The 13349-nt window shown below is 37.5% G+C and overlaps 1 protein-coding gene across 2 annotated transcripts in view; it reads right to left on the bottom strand.

The window, feature by feature from the left end:
- unc5c.S (unc-5 netrin receptor C S homeolog) overlaps positions 1–13349 on the bottom strand; it is a 265714-nt gene that overhangs the window by 31935 nt on the left and 220430 nt on the right. The gene's annotated exons all lie outside the window — the stretch shown is intronic.

The raw sequence follows: 13349 nt of genomic DNA, 5'->3' as shown, positions 1-13349 counted from the left end.
TTATAGAGTGCTTACATCTTTCTATACATCAATTATTATTTAAATAATAATTTTTGCTACCTCCTCCTTGTGGCCAATTAATGAAATTGCCCTTTGTTTTTGGGGTTATGCAGGTGCACAGGCTAAATCTGTCCATGTGCAGAGACCCATAGCAATCAGATATTTGGTTTAGTTATTCTAACAACTCTCATATTACAATGTAACCCTCTCTGTTTATTTAACTAGAGCTCTACAACAGAGGCTGCAAATTCCTAGAGGGCCTGTAGGGCTACAGAAAGTGCTATATACAGAAAGAAACAAAACTATGCTTTTCAAAATATTTAATAATAATATTTTTTTTTTTTATATATATAGTTTAGTGTTTTTTTCACTTTTTATTTAGTTTGTGTTGTCCTGGTATAATTTCTGAAAAAAGGGGAGGGGCATTGGTTAAAACATGACACAAATGTGTTATAATAAAGAATGTGCACCTGTACATATGTTTCCCATTCAAGCATGTCTCCATTTAACAAATGTTCATGTATCATGGTAGGATGATTAAGTGAAGTTGGGAAACACCGTGGAGAGACTATGGAACAATCTGGAAAATATCTTTAACATTTTCGAAACTGTCAAATTTGATTAATTCTGGTTGTAAACTGTGATTAGGAAACAGAACAGCTTGAGTTTCTAAAGTTTTGCTTTAGGATATTGTCATGCCCAGTGTGAAAATGTCTCTTGTATGTTGCTGAGGTGCCCTTTCAGCTGTAATCAAGGATATTTTCTTAATGTGGAAAAATCAAAATGAAAATACGACATTTTCACACTGAGGGGTACAAAGAAGGCAGGAGGTAGCATAGACTGGTCAGCTGCTGTCAAACAAAAATCTGATTGGTTACTATGATTTACCAGCGTAGATATGGACACACTTTGATTTATCTCAGGAATTTTACCAAAATGTTCAGCCTGTATGAAACAATATGAAACAAGAAAGCTCTCACATGTATTGTAAATAGGCTGGAGAAGGTTCCAAGAGGCATTAAAAGTTAGGCCACAGCTGACCTATACAACTATTATATATATCCGGGACAAAGGAAACTGATTTGTATGCTGTAACTCAATATAAATGCCCTTCTTGCTATTTCACATATGTAAAAAAAATCTAATCAAGGCACACCAAACTGAGTCATTTACTTATTGGGTGGTAAAATAACCGCCCATGCTGATTTATTTCAAGTGTTTCAAACTATGTTAGCATGATATGAAATGCTAATTTCTGTCTGGTATTATCCCTCGAAAATAACCATTTAAAAAAAATTCTTTACAGACACCTTGACCAAACTGCTTTCAGCTAGAGTCAATTGGACGCATAGCCTAACTGTAACCAATCGATGAAATTCCACTTCCACTGGAACCTCTTTAATACACTAACATCAGTGCAGTAATGGACTAGCAGTGTGTCAGGACCTCACAGTATGGCCTTATTTTTGTCAGATAGGCTTAAAATAGATTTGGAGATATATTTCCAGTATCAAAAAGTCTTCTTTACCTGAAAATGCTTATCAAAATTGTATCTATATAAATGCCTTTTTCCTTTTATTGTCACAAATGCATCAATTCTGCATAATGCCATTCAGGAAGGTGACTTGTTTTACAAAAATATATTGAAACTGTAAATTAGTCATCACCCAACTTAGCATTTTACTTTCCTGCTCCCCTCCACCCCCTGCCGGTTGCATCTGCTTCCCTACATTTATGGATTGCTAGCTAGTACACTTAGGGGCAGATTTATCAAAGGTCGAAGTTAAAAAAAAAACTTTGAACTTCGAATTCAAAAAGACCAACGGAATGGAGGTCGAAGTTTTTTGGGGTCGAAGTGGGCCGAATTCGATCGTACTTCGAATCGTACGATTGTACTTCGATTCGAAGTTTTTTTTAACTTCGACCTTCGATCTCCCAAACTCCTCCAATTGCCTCCATACAGGTTATGTAGCCCCATAGGCTAAAACAGCACTTTGGCAGCTTTTATGTGGCGAATGGTCGAAGTCGAAGTTTTAAAGAGACAGTAATTCAAAAAAATTCGACCTTCGAATTTCGAAGTTTTTTCAAATTCGAATTGAAGTTGGACTATTCCCTAGTCAAAATACACAGAAAATATCTTGAAATTCAAAGTTTTTCAATTCAAAACATCACCTCGACCTTTGATAAATCTGCCCCTTAAACTGTACTGCATTTTAGCCACCCGTTCAGGTTTATTGCCTTGAGTTGATGACAAGGTTGCATTTTTTCAAAGTCTCCCTTATACTCGTATATTTTGAAGCCATCAAACAGGGACTGTTTGCTAATGCAATTAGTAAGCAATAGGTGCAAAAATAGACATAAATCACCATGTTTTATACAAACAATGCAGGTATATGACATTTTATCCAGAATGCTAGGGACCTGGGGTTGTCCGGATAAGGGATTTTTTTGTAATCTGGATCTTCATACCTTAAGTCTACTAGAAAATGATGTAAACAATAAATAAACCCAATATGCTTGTTCTGCTTCCAATAAGGATGACTTATATCTTAGTTTGGATCAAGTACAAGTTACTGTTTTATTGTTACTGAGAAAAAGGAAATTAATTTTAAAAATCTGAATTATTTGATTATAATGGAGTCTATGGGAGATGGCCTTTCAGAAATTCGGGGCTTTCCGGATAACGGACCCCATACCTGTAATCCAAGCAATCTAGTGTTATATTGTGCAAATAATGCACATATAATTTCCCAATACAAGTGAAAATTAGCATTCACATTGGTAAATAGTTATGTTGCAAGTGCAATTCATGAAAAAGCAGGTTGAAGCAGCCCATTGGCACTAGGGGTGAGCAGATGTACAGTAAGTACACTTTTTTTTTTGGTTCTTTGCATTTATTTGCCTTCTGGTATGTTAAAGTTCCCATTAAATGAAAAATATATCAGAATTTCAGAACTTAACAAGGTTGTTTGTAATTTTCTGCTACTTCATTAAAACCTTGATTAAGATGCAGCCAATCCAGCTATTTTGCAAGACAGCACCAAGGCATGAAAATGCAGAGGAATCCGCTACAAAAACATGTTGTACAAAATGTACACTGGCGTATCAGCTCCTCATTACTTTATGATCATAGCAGAAACTTTAAATCAGTCAACATACGGCAAACTGTGAATATATTATCACTAAAGGTGCCAGTGTCTTTTCTCATGCAGTAAAAACACAACAAAAATCTGTGCAAAGCAATACGTACTGTGTTCCCTTCCATAATTAATTCATACATAATTACATGATAATTGAGAAAGAGAAGTGCCTTAATCAGATACATAAAGGGAAAAAAGGGTCAGAATAATGTTGCAATTATTTCATTGTCATTAATCACTATTGGGTTTGTAGTCCTTTAACAATTACCCACACAATTTGGGACAAAAGGTTCAACCTTATTTCACAAAACTAGCAGAAATATGATCTTAGAAATGCTAATTGGCTCATGCTAATTTTGAAGTAAATGAGGCATATGGTGGCTTTATTGATCTACTGTCATTATTATGGAGTATGCTGTACTAAAGGTGATGGTACCCTGCTATAGCCTTGCCTGTCTATGAATCTGATTACTAAGTGAGTTCTTCTCAAGACCCAAGTTTTTATGAAATACTGATGAAATTACTGCACCAAATTAAAAAAAGAGAAGTTTACACTGTAAAAGTGGCTAAGTAGCTGTGTGTGGGAATAACTTGACAATATATTAACCTTGCTGATATGAGTATAGTGACTGAGTATAGTTGGGGTTGGGGATAAATGGTTTTGATATTATTTACCATAAATAAATTCCTACTTTCTAGCTTCTTAAATCTGTGATATATTGACTTCAAATGCTTGTTAAAGATATACACATTACTTATTACCCTTGACCTTTTCCATTATGGTTTAGCTGATTTTTGGCCCGTGATTTGGCTCCTTTAAGCAGTTTGCACACGATTGTTTGCGCATGCACACGCATCCTCATTTGCGCATGCACACGCACCCTCATTTGCGCATACATGTGTACGTGCGTCCTCGTTTTTTGCACGGCCGCACACCGGGTTGCCTGGCTGCCATTGCCCTGCACTGGGCCCAATATTGCACCCATGAAATAGAATACATATAAAGGGCATTGGAAGGGTTTACATATTATATATTCTGCCACTAGTGATGGGCGCATTTGCGCTGTTTTGCTGAAAAATTCACGAATTTCCCGCGAAATTCGCAAAACGGTGAGAAAATTTGCGAAACTGCACCGGCAGCGAATTTTCGCGGGCGTTTTGCAAATTTATTCGCCGGCGGTGAATTTTTGGAGTTTTCACCAGCGAATTTTCGCGCGCGTTTTGCAAATTTATTCACCGACGGTGAATCACTCAAATTCGCGCCTGGTGAATAAATTTGCCCATCCCTATCTGCCACCAGAATCAGGTGCACAAAAAAAACCTGTGCTAGATAGCAGAGGGTACAAATTAATTGGTGGCTGGTGATATTTAGGCTTATGGAGTATTTTCATTGAAGCAACAAAAAGGTGACTTTTAAAGGCTTACTTTTATATTTAGAATAAGGCAATAGAAAATAATTGTTTTTGACACTATATGCCCTCTTTAAGATTTATTTTTTAACACAATGTCTCATTAAAAATGAATGGTGATTTTGAATGCTTTGAAATACAAATATCAAAAAGGCAGCATACAACAGTGTATGATTATGCCATTTGCAGGACACTGTAATTTCCAGCAAAGGTGACTAATTCTTTGTGTTCTGAGGTTCAGCAACTGTTTTTATTCTTAAGAAAAACTTCACCTTATAATCGCCTTTCTTTTAAAGGATCTGCAACAAAGAATTAGTAAACTTATTGATCTCTGTTTGTCTTGTCTTTGTCAGAGAGAGATACAGTTTGCTCTGCTGGCATAGCTAGCCTACAAATTGCAAAATAACAGAAGAAAAATATCCAGCTGCTCACTGAGAATAGAGGCTCACAAACTGTAAGCACCTGCAACTGTGTAGCATTTACTGGTTGTCAGTGTGATGGTGCCACTATTATTACCTTTACCTTAGCAGGGAGAAGCAAACTGACTAAGCAATACCAATACACTATCTAACATACTGGGCTGGCAACTTTAGTTAAAGGGGACCCGTCAACCAAAAAAAATATTCCAAATCCTATTTCATCACATTAGTCAAGCAAAATAAACTTTAATTACACTAAATAAATTTTAGTGAATCTTGAATCTTGTTTCCTTCAGTCTGGGAATTCATAATTATAGCAAGCAGGCAGCCGCCATTTTGTGGACACTGTTATTAAGGCAAGCCTTGTATCATCTCAGAATCTTGTTTGTGCACCAGAATGGGGGACCTGATGTCCATCTCCATGCCCTGGTTACATAATTAAATGGTGAAGAGAATGGGGGAATATGGGGAGAGCAGTGGCATCTAGGAAGTGCTGAATGGAAAGTAGTTGTCTGCCCCGCCTCTATGCCCAAGGCATAGAGGAGGGGCAGGCAATATTTGATTGACAACTGAGATTTTGAAAAGAATTTACAACAGTTATGAATGCTATTAAAAAAAAGAATTTGGATGTCATGTTTAATTTGAAAAGGACTTTTATTATACAGCTTTTTATGTCTAACTGACAGGTCCACTTTAATGAGTACACTTTTAGGGAAAAAAAACTCTAAGGATCTACCACTCTATGCCTAAGAATAATGATACTTAATCTCCCCCAAAAAAGACCAACTGCCACATATTGTATCTAGTTATAAATCCTTCCATAGAAAACCATTTATTTGTAACCTTTCAAAACAAACATTTCACCTTCCTCCCTTTGCCCAGGCATTGGTATATTTTAGATTATCACATTAAATGAAATTAAATTTGTTGCCTCTGTGGGATGAGATTACTCAGAATTCCCAGCCTGAATAGTCACTGGACCTGTTGCTATTCAATATTAAAAGTAATATGTTTAAATGGTTAGGCAATTTATACCCAACCATTAGTTATTTACCCAAGGATCAATAGAAATTAATTCAGTTAATTATTGGCTTTGATAATATGACATTAAAGTATTGCCTTCATAGAAAGAGTTAATTCTGGGGAAATTATCAGTATTAGCATTGGTGACTTATTTTCTGTAAGGGAATTTTGATATTTCGCCAATTGTATTTTTTACTTCTTTATTTAAATTCTGCATTTCTCCCTAAATATTCTTTGCCAGGATTATGATTTAATCCTTTTGCAACCTAAACTTTAATACTTCCCCCCATACAATCTATAAGGGGAAGTTGTTGTCTTTTAAAAGCACTGAAAGACCAGCCTTGTATAAATCACAAGAGTATTTTGCCTACACATTCTTGATGTCAATAGGTCACTTGCTGTGTTGAGTGTGCAAAAGGAAACGTGCAGAGATGTTTGACTACCTGATTACTGACCTGTCTATAAGAGTTGACATACATTCTATAACAAATGTTGTGCTTAAGCTCTTAATTGATTAAAAGGGTTTGAATACTTAAATAAAAATGAATCACTCTCTACTGAGCCAGGAAACATAAGGTTTAATTGGATGTCATTTATCTGGAGCAGGGCCTCTCAAATCCGGCCTCCCCCAACACTGTACAGCAGCTCACATGGATCTGTCAGAATTCCTAATTTACTTATAAACCTATGAGGCCCATTTATCAAAGTCCAAATTTATCTAATTTTTTTCAGAAAACTACTCCGACCAAATCCTCACTGTTTTTTTCCCCTTATTTGTCAATACATTTTTCCAGAAAATTTCCTGTGCGGGGAAAAAACAAAAAAAATTTGTGAAAAATTCAAAACGTACGATTTTTCTAAAACTCTGGCTATTTTGGATTGCTGCACGAAAACCATGAAATCTTCGGATTATTGCACGAAACTCAGTGCAGATCAAGATATCTTCGGGATTTGACTTATATGCAAGACCTCGGCAGGTCTGAGATGCCAGATCTTTGGATTTAAACTTTTTCCATCCTCTGGGTATAATAAATCCCGAAAAATTTGTGTTTTTTCCACTAAAAATTCAGATTTTTTTATAGGGTTTTTGGCATTCAGACTTTAATAAATAACCCCCTATGTGTACATTAAGTATTTCCATAAGAGGTATGAGCACTCCATTTTAGGAAAAATATACCCTTTTTGTTAGAATTTATGTTGCATTGATTTCTAATTAATTTTATACCGCAAGAAAATCCTTATGTCAGAGATGAAGAAAAATAAAGGGAATAATCTACTTCCTATTGTAGAAATTAAGGCGGTTAGTGAACAAGGCATTCCACAAAATAAAATTTTTTGTATTTTATATATTATTTGTTCTGTTTACAAAACTTTATAATATTTCCCCATAAAAATGATTGCGGTTTGATACATTAATGAATACAGCTTTACTACAGTCTATTACAACTTCTACATTTGGATAAATGAATTGCTCATATTTGTCTAAGGCTGCTGAGGGGCATCATTATCAGAGCCGGGCCATGCTGGGCAGGCGCCCTAGGCAGGCCCGGCAGTCGCAGCGCCTATTTAGTGTGCGCGCATGCGCGAATTTGGGCTCGCGTGCACATGCGCGAATTTGCGCTCGCGTGTGCGAATTTGCGCTTGTGTGCGCATGCGCGAATTTTCGCATGCGCAGAACCGCATAAAGAGCGAACAGTACCTAGAGTCGGCCAGAGAAGGGAACCGGACTGGGGGTAGGCGACAGAGGAGGTACGTGCCTGGCGCCCTCCCAGCTTTGCGCCCTAGGCACGTGCCTACTCTGCCTACCCCTAGTTCCGGCCCTGATCATTATAATAATGTATTTATATAGCATATTGGTTGCCTTATCATAGGTATTCTCTATAGATTTCAGTGGAGCATTGCCAAGTAGTGGTCAAAAGTGATGTCAATATTACTTTTAAATCTATGACAAACCCTATTTGTTGAGGCAAAACGGAGGCTCTGACAATGGAAATATAAAGAGAAATCATGCTGTATGACTATACAAACTAAACCCACATCATTTTAAAATTTTAGTTCAAAGGCATAAGATAAAAAGCTTGACTCAACTTAAAAGATGCCCAGTTTAGAATGGCCAGAGAATTATTGTGAAATAAGATGGAGTAGATGCTGTGGTTCACAGTTACAGTTGAACTGGTTAAAGGACGACAAGGTGCTCCAGAATTAGTTGTAAGGTTACTCACCAAACAGTGAAAGTGGTCCGGGTGCACCAGCCCCAGACCCCCAGCTTCAGGGAGCGGTACAGCAGAAGATAAAGAAGCAGGGCTGACCGGCACTCAAACGGATCCACAAGACCAGAGATATTCAGTTAAAAGATACATTTATTGGTAGAAAAATTAAAAATAATAGATGAAGCTATATTTTTTAATTTTTCTACCAATAAATTTATCTTTTAACTGAATATCTCTGGTCTTGTGGATCCGTTTGAGTGCCGGTCAGCCCTGCTTCTTTATCTTCACAGTTACAGTTAACACTTATGTACCTTGCGAGGAAATCAGGCTAGCTGTTCTGTTGCCGCAAGGTGTTACTGTAACTTGGTTATGGCCGCAATAATACAGCTGCCTGAAATGTATTGATTTTCCTCCTTAATGTGCCAGCAAGCATTATCCATTTGCAAATAACTGGCAGGGCGGAGTTGATGTCTGCCTTTGTGAGCCATCTCCCTACCATTTATTCCAGAATTGAATCCAATTATTCTGTTTTGTTTCAGTGTCTTGTATTGTTAGAATAAGGAGTGATAGAGCTGCACAGGGCAATGCTACTACTAGATATTTTTGTGTACTGAACATTTCTATCAGCTATAAATGTATATTCTGTTACCATAAATGTATATTCTGTCCCATCATGTTGATATGCTAGTAAATAATTATTTATTGAAATGCCATTTATACATGTGAAGCCCCATGTGGACCCTCCTGTGAATGCCCCAAGTAAATGATGTTTTAACAACAATAATAACTGATTATGGCATACATCTCCATGTCCATAACTTCACACATCATGGCTTCACCTCTCCATCCACAGCTATTTGTTGACACTGAAAAATTGCTTGTAATTCACTGGTTTCTATGGTTCTCTTAATTATAAGAGACATGTATCATACATACACCTCCCAACACATAGCAATATTTATATTGTTTAGGATTTTGTCATTCCTTTACTTATCCATTTAAATCCTCCCTTCTCCCAGCCACTGCAAAAGTAAATACTGCAAATTCACAGGCATGGTTATTTTGGTCTCCACTGAAAAGTTAACTGAGTGGAGAAATGAGGTGCTAAAATGTCCAGTCATTCTAATCCTGAGCTTTTCAAAACAACCAAGAGATCTCAGCACAGTTTACAACATATGCATTCATTTAACTAAAGCTTGTATTGTGCTCCAGCATGGCTCTCTGTTGTGCCGTGTGAAGTTTCACATAAGGGAGCTGTTTAGGACTCATGCCGATTATGTACAGAAGATCATTAATGAAGTTGACTGGGTTGTGACTTCAGGCCTTTAGGTCACTGCAGTTTTTGGTGCCCCACTCTGTGAGTCAGAGCTTCATCTCCTTAACAAGGAGCTTTGCTCTATGTGATATCTTGATCACCTTATTACTAGTTACTAGAATGTTATTTTAGTCTTCTAAACATTCTTTTTTTTTTTCATTCAAAAGGACTAGTGATATATTTAACATTTATAACACATCTTTAAAACTGTGCAGCCTAGTATGCAAGAATCTATAATAAAATACATATTAAATTACACATGCTACAGGGCTGAGTATTAAAGCATTCTGTGTGGGCAAGCTTAGGGCAAGGGCACACAAAGCTACTGGGGGAGATTAGTCACCCATCAACAAATCGCTTCTTCTTCGGGCGACTAATCTCCCTGAACTGCCTCCCTGCCGGCTACAATCTAAATAGAGGAAACTTTGGGCAACTTCGGAAAACTAAGCAATCCGAGTGCTATCCCGCTGGCGATTTAGATTCTAGCAGACGGGGAGGCAGTTTAGGGAGATTTCCTAGCAGACTTATGGTATGAAGATCCAAACTACTAAAAGACCTGTTATCCGGAAAACCTCAGGTCCCGAGCATTCTAGAAAACAGATCCCATACCTGTACCTTGTATAGCTGCTGTTCTTGTTGTTGACTTTGATAGTATAGTCATTATTATTGAGAATTAGACCTCAAGACAATTAGAACTCTTTTCCCCAGTCTCCTTCAAAATAAATCTCCTGCTATGTATTAACTCTAAGAACAGAATACACAGGCAAGTTACATTTCCCCAAAGCAGATGTTTGCACAGACTGAGAAGCAAAGAGTAGAACATGAAGCTGAAATTGGTTACACGCGGAAGCCCTTTCGTTTCTATCACGCATTTAACAAAGACAGGTAGAAGAATAAAGACATGCTAAATAATCTAGTTTTTATATTTATAACGAGAAAGCAATAATAAAGCAATGCAATTTCAAAAACTGTCATTGCAGATCCCCAGAGCCAAGGCAATGAGTGGGCCAAGATGTTTATGGAACCCAAGCGGCTTCTGTCTGACTTTTTTATACTTAATTCCAAAGAGTTTCAGTACGAGGTTCCAAATTCATTCTCTGCATGACTGCAGCACACGGGAGTACAGGGAGAAAGCTGCACCAGCAGATTTGTGATGAGGCAGAACGCAGAGAATAACATCTCACCCTATGTGAACTGAGAAATCATCCATTATGCATTCAGCCCTAAGGAAGAACTTGCCATGCAATCATTATTCAGTCATTTACCGAATGTAAATCATGCAAATGGCCTTATTTTATGCAGTGAAAACACATGTCTATCAATCACAAGCAGGAAAGAAGAGAATCCAAGCACTGTACATCCTTAATCAGCAACAATTGGACATTCAATAGAACTTTAAAACATCAGGGCTTTACTAGACAGAGACAATTGTGCTGTTACCATTTGATCTAGGGCAGCTTATAAATACAGAAAGAAAGCTAAGCCATTTTATACTACTTTTATATAGAAACATAGGCACACCACTTGTACAGGTATACAAACTGTTATAAAGAATATTTATATAATGTGGACAAAACATTTGAAAATAAAAACAAACTAATACGTTTTGCATACATTTATGAACGCTGACAAATGAACGCTTGTGTACTTTTGCCAGCTAACATTCGTCAGTGCAAAAGTTTCTTAGCGAATTTTCTCTAGCATTACTTTCTTCCTAGTGATACTTCTTTAACATACTTACACTTACGTCAATATAAATAATAATATGGCTACTACAAAAAGGTCATATGTATCTTTTATTAGTGATGTTGGTAAAATTGGCCACTTATTAAAGGAGAAGGAAACCCAGTTGGCGCAAAAACCCTCCCCCCCTCCCGTGTGTTGCCCACCCTCCCTCTTCCCCCCTGGCCTACCCGTCCTGCTGGGCAAATGACCCTAACTTGTTACTTACCCTTCTGCGCAGGTCCAGTTCACGGAGTTCACAGGCACCATCTTCTTCCACGCGATCTTCTTCCTGCTTTGACCGGCGTTTTGGCGCATGCGCAGTAGGAGCATTTCGCCGGTACGGATATACTGCGCATGCGCCAAAAGTCACAAAGTTTTCCGATTTCACTTCGTGACTTTTGGCGCATGTGCAGTAGATCGTACCGGTGAAATGCTCCTACTTCGCATGCGCCGGTCAAAGCAGGAAGAAGATTGCGTGGAAGAAGATGGCGTCGGTGAACTCCGTAGACTGGCCTTGTGCAGAAGGGTAAGTAACAAGTTAGGGGCATTTGTCCGGCGGGACAGGTAGGCCAGGGGGGAGGAGGGAGGGTGGGCAACACACGGGAGGGGGGGAGGGTTTTTGCGCCGACTAGGTTTCCTTCTCCTTTAAAAATGTCAAAGGAAGCAAAATAAAGACAAAAGAGATCCTCTATTGTCCTAAAAATGAGCCTACCCTAAAACAAATGTGGCATGAGCTTCAAATGGTTAAAAAAGTGTAAATAACATATATTTAACAGTTACAACTTGTAAACATAATCCCATTAATATATGAAAAAATGCCATCGTTTTAACTTTTTTATCATGACTTTTTTTTGGAGTACAGGATCCATTTAATCAATTCGCAAGCCAGAACCTGGTGAAATAGACTGGTGAAAAGGGTAACGTATAGAAAAGTTCACGATAAATTTGCAGATTAAAGATCGTTCGTCTGGGTAAAAATTCACCAGAAACTTATTTTGCTCTGAGACTTTTCGATGGGGATTTTCTTAGTATTTTAGTAAATTCACAGAAAATTTTCAATTTCCCAATTTATGCCCAAAATCACAAATCTCTCTTTAGTAAATGTGCCCCAAAGTATTAATTTAAATAGGGTATAATGAAACTCTAGAATGAATAAAAGCCACACTGATATCCCTTTATTCTCCCCAGGCTGTCTCTGCTGTCTCTGCTGTTACACCTCTGGTCCCAATCAATGGATTAATATTATAACTAAAAGGAGTGGCTGAACTGCACCTCTCTGTGCTTTTCATACATAATGGATTATTATATGAATATTTTGCAGAGTAAGTGGTAAGACTACACCTTTTTTGGAGCAAAAACAGCACTTTATAAAGATTAGGTTGCTTCTCTTCTGCAGCGAGAGGTTTTATTGATTAATATAGTTGTAATATAGTTGTATGGGTTACTAAATGTTGGGAAATGTTGTGACTTTTATTGCAATAACTGTACAATTAGCAAACCTTTTAATACATTAAAAATTCTGTCCAAAGGCACAGCTGCTAACGCATTGTCTGTTTCTGCTATTCCCATCTTATGGCATTATCTGTTTATGTAAAAGAAACATTAACTTTGTAATCTGTTTTCAGAGGAATTCTGGGACTGGCTCTGGACCCCAATCTGACCTGAATCGATCTAAACAGTTCAAATGCATGCACAGCGAGATTCAGATGTGGATGCATTTGGAATATTTCATTTACAACTCCTGCGATGCGTGAAAATAAATGACCAGATTCATAAAGTGTCAAATACAATCTATTTGCTTGTTTCCCTCTCGCTTACATGGCACATTAGGTTAAGAAATGCTGTTATTACAGTGATTCAGAATCCCTTGTTAATACCTAGACTCAATGCTCTGTACAACTAGGTGTGCGATTATTTGGTGACAAATCTTTGCTATTAGTATCCATGACAACATACCATACTTTGTGCTGGGGAAAAAGCATTGAGGCACAGAGCAGATTTTAGGTAAATCCAGCATTATTATGATAACTAATCACATAAAGCCAATAAAGATCTGATATGAATTCCCTAATGTCATTCATGGCCAAGTCAGACTAGAGGTCAGTCTG

The sequence above is a fragment of the Xenopus laevis genome, chromosome 1S (assembly GCF_017654675.1).
Source record: "Xenopus laevis strain J_2021 chromosome 1S, Xenopus_laevis_v10.1, whole genome shotgun sequence".
NCBI lineage: Eukaryota > Metazoa > Chordata > Amphibia > Anura > Pipidae > Xenopus > Xenopus laevis.
Note: the sequence above shows the minus strand (reverse complement) of the source record. Positions and strands in the feature narration are given on the sequence as shown.